General features: G+C 39.2%; 1 protein-coding gene across 1 annotated transcript in view; it reads left to right on the top strand.

Moving 5' to 3' along the window:
* The first annotated feature begins 1,665 nt into the window (after positions 1-1,665).
* Positions 1,666-18,337, top strand: part of LOC150084471 (uncharacterized) — a 1,198,120-nt gene continuing 1,181,448 nt past the window's right edge. The window contains exon 1 of the mRNA XM_090376097.1: positions 1,666-1,853. The gene's annotated coding sequence lies outside the window, so the exon portion shown is untranslated. The remainder of the gene's footprint in view (positions 1,854-18,337) is intronic.

The following is an 18,337-nucleotide window of genomic DNA, read 5'->3' as shown; positions in this document are numbered from 1 at the left end:
TGACAATTACAAGCATTCGTGCTACAAGGAGGAGTCCTGTCTGGCATTCTTTTCACAACTATAATTAACCCGCTAATACACAATAAAACCAGATATGATATCATATGCTGATGATTTAAAGATCTTAACAATAATAAATTCGACCGATGAAGCAAAAGACACTACAGATACTACATCAACAAGACTTTGACAGAAGTACAGCTGTACCTTACGAAATTTGATCTGAAAATGAACTCTGAAAAATCTGCCATCGTGGTATTCCCACTAAAATCCACACCAACCATAATTCAGCCTGCGATCGACGGAGTCTTGATAACCTGTGTCGAAAAGCAGAGAGATCTGAGTGTGATCTTTGACAGAAAATTAAGATTTCATCATCGTATAGAAGAACTCTGTGCCAAATTCAACAGGAAACGTTGGGTTGCAAAGCAGCAATCCAAAGTTTCTTATTATAACTGCACTTGCTACATATTCAGAACATAAACCTGATAAAAATGTATATCAGTACGATGATTTTTGGAGTCATCTTCACCATAAAAACGATCGCTGGGAGAGTCTCAGCACCCAACATTTGGAACACCGTGTGCTGGCGGTGTTCCAAATGTTGGGTGCTTCTGCACTGCGCCCAACTACTTGCTCTTCCTTCGAGGCTACAGTTTAAAGATCGCTTCCTCCCGCTCCGTCAAACGCTCCGTCTTGTGCAATCCCTGGATGGTGACTTGTGTAAAACATAGATGATAAAAAATATAAACGGCTCATCCTAGATCTGCACGTAGTCTCCACAGCCCAGTGGTCAGGAGCGACAGTGCATAGCACGCGTTCCTTGAGTGGACCGGGGGTCAAGCCCGTGACTACTAAATACGATAAATATTTGTATTGACGATTTATTGTAAAAACTCTACTGACTTGGTTGTCGTGCCGGAGTATAAACAGAAAATTTATATTTTTTATTTAAATATGAACTGATTTCAGGTCGTTACACCTCACAGAAAACCGAACTCAAGGAAACTACCTTTTATCTTAATTTGTATTATTTTTAGTTATTAATTTTTTGTATTAGTTTTCCTTCCAAGTTAATATATTCTGCTATATGTTTTTTTTTTTTTTATATACATAATAAGCCTAAAATGTAATCTGTTTATTTCCGACGAGGTTTTCTTTGCCGCTTGTTAACCCCTGGCATGGTGCCGTGAAAGATTTTATAAATCGTGGTACCTGCGTGTACCGATGAACCTTACAGTAAATATCATATTTATTTATTTATTTATTGATAAAACCATCATTTTTCTGCACTGTTTTCAAGTCGGCACGTGAGGACTAAGGATATCTTCAGTGGCGCTGCTGAGGTAGATTACGTTCTGACTGAAGATCGGCGGTGTGCCAGTTCTTGTTCGCGAGCTTGCGGCAACGTGAATTTCACCAGCGTGAAGATAGCACGAGCCGAACAGCAACAGAGCGAGGGCAACACGCCAGCTAACTTCAAGGTCGGTTGCCAAGGTGATTGACCACGTTGTCAAGGTTAGTGGGGATCTACGCAGCTCCGTGCTACTCCAAATGAAGCAATGTTTGGAAGCTGTTCCCGTGCCGATTGGTTGCCGTCTGTCGCGAGCTTTACAGCGGTTCGCATGCGTATGTACGTGTCTGTGTCAATCCCGTGGAGTTATTTTCTTAAACCACGAAACTAGATGATAGTAATATCTTGGATGGTGTGAAGGATGACCTGGTAATTATGTTCCTCGTGTCGTTTGCGGTTTTCAGTGTTCGATGGACTTCTAAGTGGTACTGTAAACATCATTAGGGATACTATTGAGAGAATAGAACATCGTTTCCGAACAGGCACCCGACATTTTATGGTAAGAGAATTCTAATAACTACTTCGAGGTTTTAATTATCTGGAAAAATGTTTTATTTCTGTCTCTGTCGTAAAACTAAAATCATATTTCATTGGACATGTCATGTCATGTCATTTTGAAAAGTTCTTAGTCTGTCTATCAATTACCATTGGTTAATAGAAACGCTATTTTTACCTGAAGAGGGAGTGGTTATTATAGAAGGATTCTGTTTGCCAAGTTATCAAGATTTACCACTTTGAAAGAACTGGGAAAGTGACGATTTAATTAGGGATTCCACACGCACTAAGAACCTGTTGATATCTATTATGGTTTACAGTAAATTGAAGAAAAATAATATTAAAAAATACTTTCACACTTCTCTTGAAGCGTTAAAACTAAGAGGATGCCAAAAGCCATAACAGATCATTTTTTTTTAATTCTTTCAAACAATAGTATTATTATTATTTTTTATTTTTTTTATTTTTTGCTCTTTGACACACGAGTTATTTTCTATTCGTGTGTCTAAGGGCCAAATGTAAAACCAGGCCACGTGAATCACTATTTTGTTATAAAAACATATCAGTTTTATACAAAATATTAAAAAGATGTTACAGTTTTGCAGTCGTGGTTATCGTGCGTAATGGCATACGTCAACTGAATGGAAAGGAGTTCAAATTCTGTTGATAACTAAAGATAAACAAGCAAAAAAAAAAAAAAAAAAAAACAGATATTTTTTTCAATTGATACCACCGAGAAATTCTGAATTTTGGTTTGAGTTTCACGAACACAAAAGTGATCTCACTTCTTAGTAAGTATAAGTGGTTTCGCAACTTGTTACGCCTTTCGAGAAGTCTCAGTTCGAATCCCGAAGGGAGAAATCTGAGTTTGGAAAAGGGGTAATTTTTAAAGGCTTCTTAACTGGGCTGTAGTTATACTAATATCAGACAAGTGGAACAATGTTTCCCATGAGTTGTTCTGGAATTTTCAGCTTGCAAAACATGCACTCGGTCCATGATCCCATATTTGCCCTTAACACACGACAGGGAAAAAAAAAGCAACTGAAGAAGAGCACCATAAGAATTGGTGCACTAAAACCTAAGCAAAAAATTCCCAAGAACAGAAACAAAAGTGATCACTGCACAACTTTGACTTTGAACATGCCACATTTGTTCTGTATGTGGCAATTTATTTTCCCCGATACCGTGGCGAGCCCAAAAGCAGGACTCCTCTGCCTTCCGGTATGTTCCCATTATTGTTTTTTTATTATTTTTTAAGTTGTAGATTCATTCGATTACGCAGTCACTCGAATAAATACACATCCGCCATTTTGTAAAAAAATTGCACTGAGAATTTCAGTATTGTATATGAGGATAAGAGTGAAAATGTTCGTAATTTTATGAGAATCTTTTCAATCCAGCTTCATGACGAATAGATCTTGAACATGAAATATGTGTGCAAGTGATATTCACTTTTTTAAAGAAATTTTACAGTATTAATCTGTTAAAATAGCAATTAAACGCTTGATAATAAATCTCAAATTAGGTGCATTTTCTTTTTCTTTTATTTTATTATACTTTTTTTATTTATTTATTTTCGTTCTTTCTCTCTCTCTCTCTCTCTCTCTCTCTCTCTCTCTCTCTCTCTCTCTCTCTCTACGCCAGTCAGTGACTAAACAGTTATTCCTTTCGCCTACTGAATGAACGATACAAACGGAACTCCTGCTCGGGGCACTTGAGGGGACTTTTAACACAAATACTTCACACAGTTATGAGGTAGCAGAGCGTCGGCTGAGAATTGCATCATATTTTCTTCGTTTTAAGACAAATAACTTGAGTTCAGTTCTTGAGTTCTTAACTTGTTTTAAGAACTCGAGTTCAGAACATAACCAGCAGCAGAATTAATGCTACGTAAAAAAGTAATCAACCTAATAGTACAGTATTTCGAATCAGAGAGATAGTGATGATAGAAGGGTTGGTGGATCATATAAATGTTTAATTTAAATTTTAATTGCCATAACTTTGAAAGAGATGATTCAGTTTTACTTTGGAATCATTTAATTGCAACAATAAACTCACTGTGATCATGATGAATACGGTGCTGTTTCTTGTATTCTGTCTATTTTGTGAACTCCTCTGATCATTTGGTCGTCCCGAAGTATAAACAGAAAATGTATTTATTTATTTTTTTTTGTTGATATTATTACAACAATTAGAATTTATTTCTTTTTATTAAGATTCTCGAACAGTTCGAGAAACTTTACCCAAGACAAATTGTCTTGGATGGTATTTCTCTTTTTAACACACGCCCCACTGAACGGTGGCATATCCAGGTATCATCGTAAGGGGTACGCATGGCGACCAGGTTTTTGAGTGCTTTTTTAGATGGACCTAGGAATACTTATACGCACATATATACATCGTAATTTAGGGCTAGATCCACAGGTTCTAGCCCTAACTTGTTATGCCTTTCTTAGTTGTTACTTATTATGCCCTAAATTACTTTGTAATCTAAATTATCTTACACCATCAGGCAGCTCTCATATTGCTACACAATATGAAAGATGCCTGATGGTGTAAGATCTCACTTTGCAACTGGGTTGTCATCATTGCAACACCAGGGTACCCAGGTAGCCCACCCATCGATGAGGAGCCAGTAAGCTCCGAAATAGTGGCGTATGGTTCGTGGTAACGCCGAGAATAAGTAACAGTAGTCTCCTATGGTGAAGCCTTACTGATTCAAGGTAGTGTAATATCATGGTAAGTCGTTGTGGAAGTATTCACGTGAGATATAATTAAATTATGCAAATTCCTAACTACTTAAGTAGTTGGCTACGTACAGAAATGAAGCTATTGTACCAACTTGTACGCACATAAATAATGTTTGATTGATTATCGTTATTTGAATATTAGGAAAGCATGTGAATAATACAAAAAAATTACAATAATATATTACAGTATTTCCACACATTTGGCGATAAAACACATTGGCAAAAGTTGCAAATTGTTAACGTATAATGTACAAATGAATTCATGAACAAGGTTATGAAATATGTAAGAAACTTATAAAAGGAAAGAATAACCGAAGTACATGCAGAGGCGGATTTACCGTGAAGCCAATGAAGCTTAAGCTATTGGGCCCAAACTTTCACGAGCGTCTTGAAAAACTTGTCTTTCCTAATGTAAGTTTCACAAGATTCTGTGGAGCAACAGTGCGTAGCACATGCTTCTTGATTAGACCGGGGTTCGAGCCCGTCACCACCAAATACGGAGGATGTGGAAAAGTCAGGGAATGACCACCGCATATTCCCGGAGCAATATGACCTTAGTTGCTAATGCTCCTAAAAACCAAACAACAAACAAGATTCTGTGATCGCTACGCCTAAAGCTGACAACGGCAAATTCGCAACTCTCTTCCTATCATGATGTACAGCGCCCCTCAAAACCCCAGGGGAAATTGGCCCCGTTGTTCTAGGTTGAAAGAAAAAAGAGAAAAAGAAAAAAAAAATTTTTTTTACACCTGGGCCTCCCCTCCCCAATTCTGAACAGCCCAAAAGTTATCTGACGAACTGTTCAGGCCCAAATTTACCCACAGGCTTTTGATAGCGTTAAACTACTACATTTGGAGACCTCTCTGCAGCTGCTATACTTTTATCTCGCTAAACCGAAAAACTACCGTTTTTCCGAAAAATGGAAAATACCGAAATCAAGATCCAGAAACCTGTGTACAACAGCAAGAACCCACTATACAAGACACTTCTGTCTTTCCCCCCCCAATCTTCGGTCTCCCTCCCCTCTCTACCTTCATCATAGCGAAAGCCCCACACGTCAAAAACTTAATATGATAAAATTACCTTACGCCCAAACCTCGGCCCAGCAAACCAAAGCGACATTATCCCTACAACAGCGCAGATTTTTTATTTATTTATTTTATTTTTATATATTTATTTTTATTTTTTATTCATTTATTTATTTACTTTTTTTTATTTTATTTTATTTTTTTATTTTTTTAATTTTTTTTTTTTATTTTATTTATTATCATTATTTTTTATTTTTTTTATTTTTTTTTAATTTTTTTTTTTTTTTTTTAAGGTCCTAGCCGCCGAAATCCCAGGAAATTAAGCGGCAGGACCTGCCAGAGTGAATCTATAGCTACTGGGTTCCTGGTCTGCCTCCACGGGGCGTAAATGGGACAACGTTGGGCCTTAATAGGGGTCCAGCGGCTAAATGACCAGATGAACAACGGTACAGAACACAACACATGAAGAATTCCCACACACTTTTAAATCTCTGGCATTTCCCAGTGAACTGGTTCACCACAATGAAAGCAATGCAGAGATGGGGGAAACCCCTGGTGCCGTAAGACAACAACACACACTTACACTTACTTACACTTACACTTACTTACACTTACACTATACAAGACACTGAAGCAATACATGACAATACAGACAATGCCAGAACAGACCTAGTGAGCAAAAAACGATAAAAGAAGACTGTCCCCAAGGACGGGCGACACGAAGTACGAGTGAAGCCAAAGATGCTAGCGATAATGCTGGACCAAGGAGTATCATCCCGAGGAGTAGGTCAGACAAGCCGAACCCCCCCCCATTGGACCCAACACTTCCAGATGGAACAACCCTGGAGAAAATGCGCTTCCTGCGAACGCAACTGGAACAGCTGATGGCCAAATCCAGTAGCAGGATTACAACCGGACTACGTGGAGAAATAATCACCATATGGAATAAGATGGAATGGATTTTGGTCAGTGAACAGCTCTTGCAGGAAAAGGCACAAACAAAACTGGAAGCCTATCTAGACGAGCGGGGAAAACAAATACAACAGCGCACCCCCTCATATGCAGAAAGGCGAGGAGCTCCAAAACACCCAACAATGTGAGGAAATCAGGCGCCAGCTTAGCAATGTTATGGACTTATATGAGAACTTGAAGGACAGGGTGGATGCCCTCGAAGAATTTAAATTGAGGTGCCAATCAAGCTCTCAGCTGCCCACATCAATGCCAGAGCTTGCACTTGAACATCACGCAACAGAGCGGCAATCCCCAATGCAGAATGTGCTGGTCCAAATGAACTAGTTGTTGTAGGTGACTCTATTGTCAGGGAAACGGAGAACAAATTGTGCAAAAAGGATAGATGGAACAGGACCAGGGTATGTCTGCCAGGGATAAAGGTTGATGACGTTGTAGAGCAGATATCATATTTTAAGGGCACAAAGGGCGATATTGTTGTACACGTTGGCACTAATGATATTAAAAGTAGGAGACCAACGGAATTACTTAACAAGTACAAGTCAATACTGAAAAAAACCCGTGAGCAAGGGTTCAATTTGAAAGTGTCTGGAATTCTGCCCAGACATGATAGAAGGGAGTATATAATGAGAGCCTTGTCGATGAATTCGGCCCTGGAGAGATTGTGCAAGGCTCAAGGAAGTAAAATTTTTCTCAGCCTGGTCTGTGCTTGTTAACAGGAGAGACTGCTTCTACAGGAATGGGATACACTTAAATAGAAAGAGTACAAGAATATTTGCTGATGTTATCGAGGCAGAGTTAGGTGGGTCGGAAAACTACTAGCTTGAGGGATACACGGAATAATAGATTAACAATAGCTGCTGTCAGAGGTGAAAGTGATTCTTGCACTGCTCGGATTGAAATGCAAATCAGCATCAGCCTGGAAAGCAAGGCAATGGGGATTTCCAGGACTGCTTGAAATCATAGTGGAACAAGTAATTACATGGGCTGTGTAAAGTTAACTAAGATTAGAAACAGGTGCATGTATACTTGCATGTACACCAATGCTAGGAGTATAGTTAATAAATTCGATGAGCTTGAAGTGTTAGTCAAGACATCAAAGGCAGATATTCTTGGGATATCACCACAGACGTGGTGTCACACAGACATATGCAGTGCAGAATTGGAATTTGGGGAGTACAATGTGTACAGAAAGGATAGGCAGGACAAGAACGGAGGAGGGGTTATGCTGTTAGTTAAGAAACACATAAATTCTAAGGAAGTGGATCCAACTGATGTTGGTGGCCGATGCAATGTTGAGTCTGTTTGGTGTGACATCAGCACTGGAAAAGGAAAAATAAGAGTAGGTGTGTGTTATAGGTTTAATTAATCTGATGAGTATAATGAGCAATTGTGCAGAGAAATAGAGTGGGCCAGTAAATCAGAGTGTCTTATATGGGGGATATTAATTTCCCAGAAATTGACTGGAATTTGTATTTGGTCACTCACACACTAGCAAGGATTTTGTGGATTCATTGGATGATTGTTCAGGAGGCAACTACAGCAGCATGTTCGAGAGGCAACTAGACGGGGTAATACTCTTGATATGATTACCAGTAGTGATTCTTATTGGATTAAGAATCTGCAGATAAAGGAACTACTAGGTGGCAGTGATCACAGTGTGCTGAAGTGGGATTTACTCAAAGAGGTAACTACCATCGAGGGTAAAGGGAAGGGTTTTTGCTTTCGTAAAGATGATTACGAAGACTCTGTTCTTTTGGTTTATGAACTGCCAAGCTTGTGGTGCCAGCTCAACTACCCAGTTGATAGAACTTCCGTCCCGTGATTTCGTCTGGTACTTGGGTCTGATGAGAGCCTCGGGGACTTCCTCTGGGAACTGTTGCAAGTTCGTATGATATAACTCGTTCGTGACTGTATCTCGATTCAGATCCTTATCAACGTTAAAGATGATAATGGATGGGTCTTTCTCTTTGGGGGTTTCTGCGGTGAGGCCTAAGGTTTGGACTTTAGTGCCATTTTGAATTTGTGTCACGTCCTCTTGCTTTGCAGTCTTTATATGACACCAGTGTGTCTCGTCTTTCTTATTGATTTGATTTCCTTTCTACTGTTCGAGGACTTTTGAGGAGCGATCTGGTTTCGGGTTCTGGATTTTGTCCTGTCGTTTTCTTGTATTTCTATTTTGGAGAAGGTGTGGATTTGGGACCACCTGTAGTCTCTGTGCACTCACAGTTGTCATGAGGGTTGCATGAAGGTTGAGCCTGTGGTTGCTCTGACGATGCTTCAGGCAATATGGCTGATTTTCCCTTTGTGTTTTCCATATCTTCTCCTAAGGAATCCCTTTCGGTGACAACCATTGTTCGTGATGACATCAGGTCACGAGCTTGTGGCGTTTTATTAGTTGCGATTACCACTTTTGTTTTAACGACTTACAACTAGCTGTTCTAAAAATTAGCACTCTTTGTATTGTGCACATTTCCGCATTAAATCAGCTATTGCGTATTCCAGTTGTGACTGTTTCCTCGAGAGGTAAATGATTTCCGTGATTAGCCTTCAACGGAGGTCTTTGTAGTGTGTACAGTCATGCATGATGTGTGTCCATGGTTCCGCCTCACCGCAAACTCAGCGTGTGTCGTCCAGGATACTAAAGGAGTTCAGTTTCGCATTGAATGTTCCGTGACCAGTTAGCAGGTACAGATCGTGTAGTGGACAGGTTTGAACCAAGTTGGAGGGTTCAAGGTACACACAAGTCAATGTTGGGTAAGAACTTTTTTGTGATTGCTCCCTTGGTTGTTCTGGACCAGTGGTCAAGCCATGCCTGCTTCAGATGTTTTTGGAGTCTGATTTTTTCCGCTTCCCGACATGACAAAAAAGCTGGCAAGACTTTTCACAAAATACATTAGAAAAGGTGTGACGCCTAAGGAATAATGCAATCGTAGTTTTGCTGCATAAGAAAGGAGATAAATCAGAAATTGGAAATTATAGACCAATTAGCTTGTTATCCCACATCTACAAGTTGTTCACAACTTGTATCTGTTAGCATGTACTAACAGATTAAAAAGAATACTTAATGAGAATAAACCGAAAGAGCAAGCTGACTTTAGGACAGGATTCTCAACTATGGATCACCTTCACGTAATATCACAGCTAATGGACAAAGCAAATGAATATAAAAGACCATTATGCTTGGCATTTGTGGATTATGAAAAGGCGTTTGACTCCATACAGCATAAGGCAATGTTTCGGGCACTGAAAAAAAAGGCATTGACACCCCATATATTATGATTTTGAAGAAAATATATGAGAAAGCTACCTCCTTTATTAGACTAGACAAAGAGAGTAGCAAATTCAAAATTGAGAAAGAAGTTCGACAAGGAGACACAATATCTCCGAAGTTGTTTATTGCTGCCCTGGAGGAGCTTTCAGAAGATTAGACTGGTCGCAGAAAGGAGTCAATGTGAATGGAGAATACCTAAACCATTTGCGATTTTCAGATGACATTGTGGTCATAAGCCACGATTCCAAAGAATTAAGAGGAAAATCTTCATCAAGTTATGCACAATTAGTAAGGATTTACTAATTGTGCATAATTTACTACAGCTGTGCATAGCTGGGTTAATTTTGTTACTGACTTTGGGTTGCGGACCGCGATGGCAGCCACGGGGCGTCCTTCTCAGTTTGAACTATTTTATATGTTATCGGGTAGCCGCGTACCATATTGGAGTCCGTCTATGACTCATGTAGTACCAGTACATCCGAATTTTCTTCCTCTGCTTTTGCTCTTTGTTGGTCGACCACTGCTCTGGCCTGGTGCGCATTTTTCTAGAATATGGTTATCTTGGCGGTGTTGTATCTTTTGTAGAGTTTATCCATAATTTATCCTCATTTAGAACGAACTCTTAGCTCTAAGGTAAGTTGGACATTGTGGGTCCCTGATGGAGTGGGTGTGTTTCGATTTTAGTGACTTGCAATTTGCGCATACTAGATCCTGTTCCTTGTTGGGGCAGCTATTAAAGTCATGCTTCTCTCAGAGGAGTGGCCACAGGTGGGCATAGTCTGGGTGCGTTTTAGGGAACATGTGACCATGCATTGGCATTGTCACATGTTCGATAAAACGACGAGTTCCCCATTCTATGTACCGTTAGTTTGATTCTTGAGGATCTGCCAAGCAGCATCATCATCACCATCATCACTGTCCTAACACCTACTTGTACCTGCACTTCCTGAACAATAAGCTTATTCGCGCTTTATTCCTCTATCCTATAATTTTAATCTTTTGATCCTTAGTGATATCAAATATTGAGGGTATGTTACACCCCGAAGAGGCACATATCCAATATCTAGAGCTCAATTAAACTTTAAACTTCAAAGGCAAACTTCTATAAATGTGATTCTTGTTCCAGCCAAATTAAAACTCTAAACATTTAAAATTCATCAATGTATTTATGTATTTTATACTTTTTACAACATTTTCTTTTATACAACTATAAACTCTAAAATCAATATAAAACCCTAAACAATAAAATTCATCAATATATTTTATATTTTATATTTTTTACTTTTTTCAATAATTCCTTTTTATACAACTCCATAAAAACACTATTTACATATATATACAAATTTTACAATTGTCTAATCCTGCTTACTTCTCTAGCGAACTGAGCAAGAACTTCATTCCATTTTCTATTCTTAAACAAGTCACTCCAGGTGTATGAGTCGGAGTCAATCTGCCTAACTAACATATTCCTCGATATAACCTGTCTTACACACTGCCATAAAATATGCTCTGTATCCTCTACCATCCCACAAATACACATTGGATTTTCTTCTATGCTCTACCAGTCTTTTCTTTAACCCATGTCTAATTATTAGCATTGTTTTTAATATTCCTAGACTAGACCAAGATGAAATCTCTTTCATACTTTTCACCCTAGGCAGAAAAGCAAAGGTAACATGCCCCTGAGCAGAACCGCTCCATCTTTCCTGCTATATACAATCTATATCTTGCTGTAACCTCTTCTTTTCTACTTGAAAATTGTGTCTTCCATACTCTCCTCCCTCTTCCCTACAAGATTTTATTCCCATAAGTTCTATTCTCTTATTATTCTTAATCTCATATTCCATTGTCCTTTCAAGTATAATCAGATCCACTGGTTCCTTTCCTGCAATAACTTGCAAAGCATCATTTCAAATAGTTCTGCAAGCCACGTCACTGCCAGAAGGGCAAATCTCTGTGCTGAAATATGACTTCGTTTAATGTGTCTATTAGTCACTCTATGACCCCAAGCCCCACATACATATCTCACAATCGGTAGAAATATACATTTATTGAGGTCTAAGGACTTGCCTTTTACTCTCCTTTCTACCCTTGTGAATTTCCTAATTTTTAAATAAATCATCCTCACTTTATCTCTTAATTTCTGCACTTCAGGCAAAAAGGACATCCTTTCATCCACATAAATTCCTAGGTACTTGCATATGCTATCGACGTACCAAATATTTAGCAATTGGTCTTCTTCTTTCACTGAGCTTCCCTTTGACCAGAACTATGTGAGTTTTTTTCATCGATATCTCCATTTTATAGACCTTAGCCCATTTCTCCTTGTTCTATAGTCCTCTTAATTCACTCCCCCAATTATTTTCTAGACTTTCCCAGCACCATTATTAAGAAATCGTCTGCATATGCTACCGGTTCACAGTCTACCCACTCTGAACCAGTAGCTCATCCAATACAATATTTCAACTATAGGGACCTATGATTGAACCTTGTGGAGCACCTCTTGTTACTTCCTGAGAAACTTTCCCATATTTCCTTACAATTGTAACTTTCCTATCTTTAAAATAATCTTTTAAAACTCCATAGAACTGCCCAGTACACTTAATTTTTCTCATTCTTGCTAGAACGCTCGGCCAACCACATACGATCAAATTCCCCCTTAAAGTCAAGAAATGTACCCAGGACGTAATTTTCTGAAGTCTCTTGTACACATTGACACCATTTTAACCACACCATCTTCAGTAGATCTGCCACTCTGAAAGCTCATTCCAATACTTTCGTAATATGCCTCCAATCTTCAAAAATTTCAAAAACCTTTGCGATAAAGTAAAGTAAAAAGTAAAGTGCAGCCATTATCAACCCACTGCAGGGTGGAAGCCTCCTCAACAATTCATGCTGAGGGAAATGGACCATAATCTGCCACGCTGGTCCAGTGCGGGTTGGCAGATCGACCGTATTCAGCAGTCAGGGGCTTGAACCCCAGTCTACTCAAAGAGCGTGTGCTACTGCACTCCCGCTCCTGCCCACTCGGCTACGGAGGCCGTTCGATAACCGGCAATAATGTCACTGGTCTATATGATCCGGGATCTGTCCTCTCTTTTTCTGTATATTCTTTAGTAATATTTAAATGTATGCTTCCTTCCAACGACTAGGAAAGATTTTCTCATTTAAGCACACATTATATAACTCTACCAATTCCTTTCCAAATTTCAAACCAAACTTTTTTATCACTTCGGGTTGCAATCGATCTCTGTCTGGTGCTTTCTTTATCTTACCTTTCTCCAATGCTTTCTTCCTCCGTAATAAACTTTCAATTTCCTGCTCCCCCACATATTCATCATTTAATTTCCTGATTTGTCTGTGTTCTCTACTGTCCAAACTGCCGACCGGGCTAGCCGGGTGGGTAAAGTGCCTGCCTGGCAACCCAAAGGTCAAGGATTCGAATCCCGCTTCGGGCATGGATCAGAGTACTGCAAAAACCTTGGGAGGTGCATTATAGCCACAGAAGCCGATGCGCCAATAACTAACAAAAAAAAAACTGTCCAAACATATTTGATCTAGAGGAAACTATGAGGAGAGCAATCCACGCATGGAGGACTCCAAGTCCCGCGTACTCTGATTTTTCTTTTAATAGGACTATAAACATGATAAACTTTCATTATATCAAATAATAATTTTTATGGTAATCCCCATACGTTCTTATTCATTTCCTCTTTTACATAGTTTCGCCATGCTTCTCTCTTCTCTCTTTGAATTCTACCAACATATATACACGTCTTATTTGTTGGTATTGCCCCTTTAAATCCTCCATTTGCTCACTTATTCCTCTTCTCCGTACCCGCTGGAAATTGCTCCCAGCCCTGTTTACTCTCCTCGTTATTTCAGCTAATATCCTATTCCACCAAGGAACAACCCTTTTTAATTTTTTCCTCCTCCTCATAGACCTGCAGCAACTTTCATATACAATACTAACTATTTTCTCAGCCCTTTCTCCAGCTAAGCTGCTATCTGTTTCTTTTCTATTATCTCTACGATTTATTGTAATCTCTTCTTCAAAACACTGCCAGTTCGCAGAACTCTCTGCAAACCTCTTTTCAAACCCTGTATTATATTCTACCCTGTCATCTCTTATCTGGAAACTGATACATCATGATCGCTGGTAGTCCAGTCCTCCCTAACCCTCCAACACCATATCTTATTCCACAAGGCTTCTATAGTTAATGTTAAATCTCTATTAGATCTCCTTGTATAGTACTGATGGTAGAGGGCCGGCCCAGTTCATTTACAATATTAAGTCTCTAACTTATCAACATTTCCTCTAATTCATTTCCTCTAGTATCAGTCTCATGACTTCCCCAAGTTGCATTTGGATCAATACCAATTACAATTTACTTTCCTTGTAATACATCTACCACTTTTTCAATATAATTTAAATAAGGCTGCAGTTCATCACTTAGACACTTATCATATATATGCTACCAATTTCACTCAAGATCTCAGCACAGACTCCACGAGTAAAACACAACTCCTCAATTTGTGTTACCACACAGACTGCATTTCCCACTATGACAGCAGCCTGACTGTTTACTCCGAACTGCACAATTTTATCAGTTATTTCATTAACTTTAACAAGGTTCCCAACCACGTATTGCTCCTGAAGAAGGAGGACATCATAGTCTTTTTCGTCCATCCGATGACTCAACTGCAATGCAACAATATAGGATCTTTGCCTATTCACTTGCAGTACCTTTAGCTTTTTCGTTTCTATTTCTCTCCTATCCATAATCTAATCTAGTCCTATATTCTTCATAATACTTCTTATATTCACTGTATTTCTTGATTGAATATCAAAAATCCCTATTTTTTAATTTACCATTAATGCATATAGCACTTTCATTTTTCTTTTTACAATCTTTAAAAACATGTCCCTCTTCTTCACAATGTCCACACGTGGTCTTACCCTTGCACTGAGAAGCCACTTTGCCATAAGATAAACATTTAAAACATTTTGGAGTGAGGATAATATCCTTCACCCGAAATGAGGTCCACTGGCAATAGACTCTTCCTTTATTTATTGATATACCTCTGAACTCCTTGGGCACTTCTAAAATCCAATTACTTCCTTCCTTCCTTACTTGAAGAAATAGACTTCACAACTGCTTCCTTTTTAACCCTTTCCTATATCCATGATCAAACAAATTTATATCCCAAAGTTCTTACATAAACTGTTCCTTCTGTATTTCCTTATTCACATCATATACTATTATCTTTAAACCAGGTTTCTTTGGAACTTTGACTTTAAGACCAACCTCTTATTGTACTGTAATTTACATAGCTCACTCATAGAATCAACTTCAACCAATATTCTTCTATCTCTAATCTTTCTTGTTCATTTTACTTTAACTTTCTTCATTAAAGGTCTTATATCCTCATTCACCACTGCTTCAACTTATTCACTCGTAGTATATTTATCTGTATTCGTTTTAATGAAGACCACTATAGTTTCACCTCCCTTTTTAACTTCCCTTCTCTAATACAGAAGCATGACTTCCAAATTGTTGTTCTTGATCCTGATTTAATTGTCTACAATTATTTCAATTGTACTTTACTAATGTCTACTCTAGACACCATTACTCGATTTTCCATTTTCCACAAAAAATTTAATTGCTGTATCTTCCAACGTATCCCACATTAAAAGACTGTTGTTCATGGCAGCTCTAGTTACTTTATTTGCATCACAAAATATAAATTTTTGGAGCCTAGTCCATACTTGTCTTAATTCCACGAACTCCTCCCAAATATCTTTTCCTATACCCATATGTTCCCTATCTCCATTATCTATTTCTGCATCTTCTACTCTTATCCTTTTGTGTGCCTTCTTTCCTTATTCTCTTCTCCACCTTCCCCTTTTTCTTCACTCTCTGTTCTCTCTAATCCCCCAACTGCCGCCTTTAACTGTTCTTGAAACCTCATTTCTTCCAACTCTTCGTCATCCATCGCCAGCAGATCCTCCTCAGATGACGACTCCTGTCTCCTTCTATGAGCCATAATAACTCAAAACAATAAGATTTTAATACTAAGTAATCAAACTTAGCAATCTAAATACTTAACTAGCTGAATTCGCTCCGGTATCGGAAATGGTCCTGTCCAAAGAAAAAAAAAAAAAAAAACAAACACTGATTACTAAATTCCTAAGCACCCAGGAATATAACAATTATTACAAGATCACACCTACAAAAATAATACAATAAAACTTTTATCGTATTATTCACAACAGTCCAGACAATTTCAGCTTGTCTACTATACTCAAATCGTTTATTCATACACACTTATAGTGTCCACTTATCCTTATAATTCTCACTGTCCAAATCTAGTTCCGACTCCACTTCTCCGGTCAGGACTTTCCTGGCCCTCCACCCCAGGCCATGTGGAGGTGAGAGAGTCTTGGCAATTGTACCTGACTGCTTCCTTGTACTTTTCTGCACTAAAACAGTACAAAATATACAATAGTCCTTGTATATCTCTCAATAATATCACTTTATAGCTCTCAAGAATCACAATCCAATATACGCCAGCCGTGGGGCCTGCCAAACAGCAGTGGCCAATTCGATGACCCAGTTTTAATTTGTCCCAGGTTTTGGTTTTTGGTTGTGTATTTGGGTTGTACTAAATTCTGTTGATGCAGTTCTGGAGCGATATCCTTTAGATTTCTTGCTATTATCTCCGTGGTCAACTGTACTGGTGTTACTTCTTTATCGACGTCAAATATAATGATGGAGGGGCCCTTTCTCCTTGGCGGTTCTGCAGATATCCCGAGGGTGGCTATCTTCTGGTTCGAGAGGATTGCTTGCACATCTTCACTTGTGTCTGTTTCTATGATTATCCCGACATGGGTCTGCGCGGGTAGCACAGTGGTATCGTCACCGTCCTCCCCACACCGGGTGGAAAAGGCCTGTGTTCGAATCCCGTCGATGACGCGAGGAACTTTAATGGGCTTTTTTCACTCCATGGCTGAGTTAGTCAGTCTCAGGCGTAGATAGCAAGGTTTTTCTCCCCAGTAACTGGGGTTTTTTCGTCCAGCAAAACAAACAAATCGACCATAGAACATACGCAATTTACAGACACAAATACGGGTTAATGTATTTAATTACGGGCAACCCTAAAAGAATAATTTAATTTTTATCCCGACATGTCGGGTTTTCGTTATAGATTTTATTTTTGTGGTCTTGAATTCTTTCCTAAGCTCTTTCATTACCTTGGTTTTGAGGTCTTCACTGGTGTGGATGCTGTCCTCCTCAGTAGGTTTGAGGACCACCAGGTTTGGTGTGTTCAAGAGGGGTTGCTTCCTAGACTGGGTTGCTCTTTATGCCCCCGCGACTGCTTCTGAGATCCTCAGCATTTCAGCATAAGTGGGAGCCCACTGTGCCATTTGTTTTGTCCCACTTACTTCAAAGGCTTCAAGTTTTGCCTTAGCCCGCTCACATTCTACAGTGGTCTGGTAGAGTATAGTCTCCAGTTTGGACCAAATTGTGACCATTTTTCCTTGTAGCACAGCTGTGATTCTACTACCGAATTCTTTTAATAGGACTTCTAACCATATTCTAAATATCACGGTTTTATCCACAACATTCCCTTCTGGGAGGGTGGGGTCTAGTGGTTCGGACTGCTCACCTTTGGATTCTTCGCCAGGGTCAATTTGAGAGCATGGGATTTCATGAATGTCTCAACTCTCTTGTTGGCTTCTGGTTTCCATATCAGATTTAGGCAATGTCAATATCTTATTTTTCCTTTTCGGAGCAGGGGTAGGTTTTGCGACCTCGGGTTCTTCAGTGAAGTAAACACTTGGAGGGGTTTCTTTGCTGCATTGGTTGCTCAGCAGGGCCTGATTTTTCTGCAGTTTTATGCACTTGCTCAGGCAGCTTTGTCCAGGAGTTGGAAAATCGAGTCTATCCAAATTAATAAGAGTGATGAGGATAGCTTGATGGGGCTGTCAAAATGGGGAAAGAATGAGATGTGACTCAAATCTGTAGCCTAAACACGTGCGGAGTTACAGCTTGGTGAACTTTGGACTGGTCATGTGGAGGGTGGAAAGGCGCGCAACCTGAAATATGACCCTACAGAGACCGAACTAGTTTCTCTTCGGATTATTGCGAGTGCAGAAAACGATGGCGATTTCAATTTGTTGATTAAATGCACAGGGAGAGAAATTCAGTTCACCCATGCAAGGTATGGAAGAGCAAAAAAATCATGTTGAACCCGAGGAGAGTCACTATAATAATATCCGCAGATTTTTTGGAACAGAGTTCTTGTTCAAGATTGGTTTAAATAGAGGGGAGATCCCCCTTTATGTCGATATGTTTGGTTTTCATTTCTGCTACCAGGATCGAGGGCTACCGATTTCCGTATTTTTCTCAATTTTTTCGGAGCCTGGTGAAAGATTCCAACACGTGGTGCTGTTATTGTTGTT

This window comes from Mastigoproctus giganteus, chromosome 6 (genome assembly GCF_048544385.1).
Source record: "Mastigoproctus giganteus isolate SK-2022 chromosome 6, ASM4854438v1, whole genome shotgun sequence".
In the NCBI taxonomy this organism is placed as follows: Eukaryota; Metazoa; Arthropoda; class Arachnida; order Uropygi; family Thelyphonidae; genus Mastigoproctus; species Mastigoproctus giganteus.
Note: the sequence above shows the minus strand (reverse complement) of the source record. Positions and strands in the feature narration are given on the sequence as shown.